This window comes from Denticeps clupeoides, chromosome 14 (assembly GCF_900700375.1).
Source record: "Denticeps clupeoides chromosome 14, fDenClu1.1, whole genome shotgun sequence".
Lineage (NCBI taxonomy): Eukaryota > Metazoa > Chordata > Actinopteri > Clupeiformes > Denticipitidae > Denticeps > Denticeps clupeoides.
In genome coordinates, this window is record NC_041720.1 from 21,587,986 (window position 1) to 21,592,473 (window position 4,488).

The 4,488-nt window shown below is 42.9% G+C and overlaps 1 pseudogene; it reads right to left on the bottom strand.

The window, feature by feature from the left end:
* Window positions 1-1,067: 1,067 nt before the first annotated feature.
* On the bottom strand, window positions 1,068-1,158 carry LOC114763984 (uncharacterized; annotated as a pseudogene).
* Between the last annotated feature and the right edge of the window lie 3,330 nt (window positions 1,159-4,488).

Below are 4,488 nucleotides of genomic sequence, written 5' to 3' on the forward strand. Positions count from 1 at the left end.
GCTCCACCCCTTACCCTTCTTAACTTGTTAGCAAAGGATTTGGAGCAGTCCCTGTAGAGGTGACTAATTTCCCCAAATAGGTTGCACCTTCTACTAATTGTACAAGTATCATAACTGTGCCCTATTTCTCTACATTTACCACAAAATAACTTTTGGCATTCCTCTGCCAAATGTCCTAATTCCCCACACTTTCTGCAAACCTTAGGCATGCCTTGATAGTAGATGTAGCCCCGATTCTCCCCCAACACTTATCACTTGTGGTATTTGTTTCAGGCCCTGGTGTGTGCTTGGATCTTCCCATTGTTGAATGGGTATCCTCCAAGCACAGGTTCAGATGCCATCCTCGTCCACCACTTTCATAGGTGTACCCTTTACTGCGCAAAACCTTCGCCCATGTCTTCACCAGTCACAGTTTCATTAAACATTTCAACGACCCCCACATTTCGGGAACTATCTGTTTCTCAACCCTGAACATAGCAAACTGTGACTCAAAATTCTCTTAACATATTTGCTGTTCTTAAACTTAAGTCAAAACCATTGCTCTGTGGTAGGGATATAATGAGAGGGTGGTAGTAGCGTAATAGGTAAGACCCAGGTTCAAACCCCACTTACTACCATTGTGTCCCTAAGTTGCTCCAGGGGGGCTGTCCCTGTAACTAATGATGTCGTTCTGTATAAGTGCGTCTGATAAATGTTATAAATGTAAATATAATGCAGTTTATATCTTCAACACTAAACTTCAACACATTCTGTACCAGCTTTCTCAAGAAATCTAATCTTGACATTGTTACCTTAACCCCATTTTTTCTCTAATCTGGAAATGTATGCTGTGGTGCCTCCACCTGCCAGCTTAAACAGTCGACATAGTGGAGGCACCTAACACCTCAAAGTAGACACACAAAAAACCAAAAGCAAACTCCAAAAACAAAAACTAACACTGTAAATTCAGACACAGCAAAAATATAAAAAATAATATGATTACTTATCTCCAAAAATTTATAAAAACACCTGGAAAAAGCAACACAATTTTCTCCCAAATTTGGCTATGAACCAGCACAGACCTTCACTCTATTTAGCTCTATTTGTTGACGCCCCTCTCCATGGAAATCTTTAGTAAAAGGCAAAAGTTTTGTACGTGATGAAGATAAGCCCAAGCGACAACAACAGGGCCGTAATGGTGGAGAGTATCTCTTGTGGGTTTGGTGCTGACATTAGGCAGGGGCTCGCCAGCCCTCGGCCTTATCCATTCAGCTCCAACCCCATTCCACCCCACAGCCAAGCCTGTGAACGATTGTCATAGAGCATGCACGGAAACGAACACAAATAACAGTTTCTTTTAAAAATAAATAAAAAAATATTATGAATACTGGAATAAAAATAGCACAAATATCTATTATTTTTGTAATTTAATGATATCCATATTGTGTAATTCATTAAATTTGCACAATTTGGTATGATTTATACTGGTATTGATATACAACAAAACACTGACTTGATTAGATGAGTTGTAGGATGCAAAGGGCATTTTAAAACCAGCTGTGTGTTACACTGTGTCTGACTGACCTTCTGGGCAGTGAGCCCAAATACGTTCCCAATGAACGTGTGTGCATCGGATAGAATGCATTTTTTGAAGACACATGACCTCATGCAATCAACAGATTCTTGTAGATTGTATGTCTTGCTGCCGTGCACTTGGCCCTCCATTGATTCAATTGTTTTAGGCAAGGGCATATAACTCAATCTGAAGGTTGCTGTAATCGTATCTCTGAGCAAAGGGAGTGTTGTATTGGGCAGCTGCTCTCATCCACTGTGAAGACCTAATAGGGTTTTGGTTCATCAGGATTTGTTCTTTGTTTGCTTTTGCAAATTAGCTGCCAAACGGGACTGTTATTTACTTCCATCTGGAGGACCGGGCTCAGTTGGGAAGCAGAGAACAAAGGCGGGAAAACGTATCAAACAGTAAAAATACCCCCATGACTGTCAAAACATGCAATTGAGAGAATGTGCACACAAACAGTGCAAGTGTCTGTCATTCTGTAAAGACTGTTACTGGTGAAAAGGCAAAAAGCTGGCAGTTTTTATTTGCAACACAACAGAGAAAGCGCACCCCTCCCAGAGGCATGCAATACTGGGTCGATGCATGGTGTAATGTCTCCTGATCTTCAACCTTCCAAAATTCTCCCACACCACCCCTCTGCTACGTTCCCTCCACTGGCTCCCAGTAGCTGCACGCATCATGTTCAAAATACTGATGCTGGCCTACAAAGCCAAACATCTGCCAAATGCCTTAAATGTAAATGATAAATGTCATGGCAGAGTATGTGTATGTTTGTCTCTCTTTCTTTCTTTCTCTCTCTCTCTCTCTCTCTCTCTCTCTGTAATGTTGCAGGGTGGCTCCTCATCAGTCTATGATTGGACTCCTCCCCCTTCCTGTCATGATTGGTGGGCTGTAATAGGGCAGAGGGCACAAAATGGCGTCTGCTTTGGGACAAGAGGAAAGGGTGTTGGTGTGAAGTGAGGGGTTGTGACCAGAAGACAAGTCTTGAATCATAACGCAACTGACCAGAACTGCTTTGTGTGTGTTTTGTTTATATGTCTTTGTTTGTAATAAATGGTTAGCCATAAGTGCAATCGTATCGTTTTGGAATTTCTGTTCCATTTGCCATGTCCCTGACCCTAGACCAGGGACGTAACAGTAGAGCAGAAGGTGCAAGCACGTTTGCAGACTCCCTGTTCTTAAAATCCGCTTGATTTGTAATTGTAAAGTGAAGTGATTTTCACATGTGATACAGTGCACACAGTGAAATTTGTCCTCTGCATTTAACCCATCACCCTGAGTGAGCAGTGGGCACCATGACAGGTGCCCGGGGAGTAGTGTGTGGGGACGGTGCTTTGCTCAGTGGCTCCTTGGCGGATTGGGATTCGAAGCGGCAACCTTCTGATTACGGGGCCATTTCCTTAACCGCTAGGCCACCACTGCCCCCAAATCTACTGCTGGGGGACGTATCAGATATTAAACTGATGAGAACAGATTTTTTTCTTTTCTTTTTTTTTTTTTTTTTTTGTTTGCCACAAACATTTTAACAATGTCATTTTAAGGAACCAAAAAAGTACAGTTCAAGCCTTTGTTAGGCAATGACAAAGCACAGTGAATACAACCTTGAACAGGGCATCTGTCTGGCGTATTTCCCCCTCTTTTATCTGCTGGTCTCTTCACTGGAGTCTGGCAGTAGTCTGTGCGCTTGATTCAGTATCTCAGAGAAAACAGAAGCAGCAGCAGACGGTGGCATCTTACGACTGGTATTGAAATATGTGGTAATAGTAGTATATTGGTGCTAAAGTGGCCGAGTACCCTAACTAGGACAGCCTAACTAGGGTGAATTGAACACTGTCTGTGCTTAACAGGGTGACTGTGTGATAGTGGACTTAATAACTGACACTGTGTCTGGGCCTTTAACAGAAGGTCAGAGAAAACTGGTGTCTTTTCAGTTTAAATCTAATGACTGAGTCTGAGTCCCAAACACTGACCGGCAAGCCGTTCCACAACTGTGGAGCTCTACATGAGAAGGATCTGCTCCCAGCTATGACCTGACTTTAGGTACCAGTAGTGACCCCCCCACAGGGGGCGTGGCGGGTCGTAAAGAACTAAAAGTTCACTCAGGTACTGCGGGGCGAGACCACTTAGAGCTTTATAGGTGTAAAGTAAAATTATGTAGTCAATCCTAAATTTGATGGGTAACCAGTGCAGTGATTTGTAAGACTGGGGTGATGTGGTTTCCTAGTTCTAGTTAGAACTCTCGCTGCAACATTCTGTACTAGCTGGAGATTCCTCATGCACCTACTAGAGCATCCAGAGGATTGTGTCCTCAATGAGGACACCTAGATCCTTTACATTTGTACTTGGTGAGATAGAAAGGCTATCCAGAGTTATGATGTAGTCAGACAGCTTATGTCTGGCTGCTTGAGACCCAAGTATGAGAGCTTCAGTCTTATCAGGGTTTAACAGGAGAAAGTTGGTGAGCATCCACTGTCTTAAGTCGTTCAGACAATTCTCTATTTTGTTCAGCTGCTGCCCCTCATCTGGCATTACTGATGAATACAACTGTGTGTCGTCAGCGTAGCAATGAAAGCTAATACCATGTTTGTGGATGACGTCACCTAAAGGACGTAACGGACCTAGGATCAGACCGATATGATCTGAACCATACAAGGGCTGTTCCCTTAATCAATAGTGTCAAACGCTGCACTCAGATCAAGCAGGACAAGCAGCTAGATGAGTCCCTGATCAGAGGCCAACAGCAGGTCATTAACCTCTTTAACAAGCGCTGTCTCAGTGCTATGATGAGGTCTAAATCCTGATTTGATATATTTCATTGATATTGTTACTATCTAGGTATGCGCTCAGCTGCTGGGCTAAGACGTTTTCTAAAAGTTTGGATATAAACGGAATGTTTGATATCGGTCTATAATTTTTGAAAGCTGACTGCA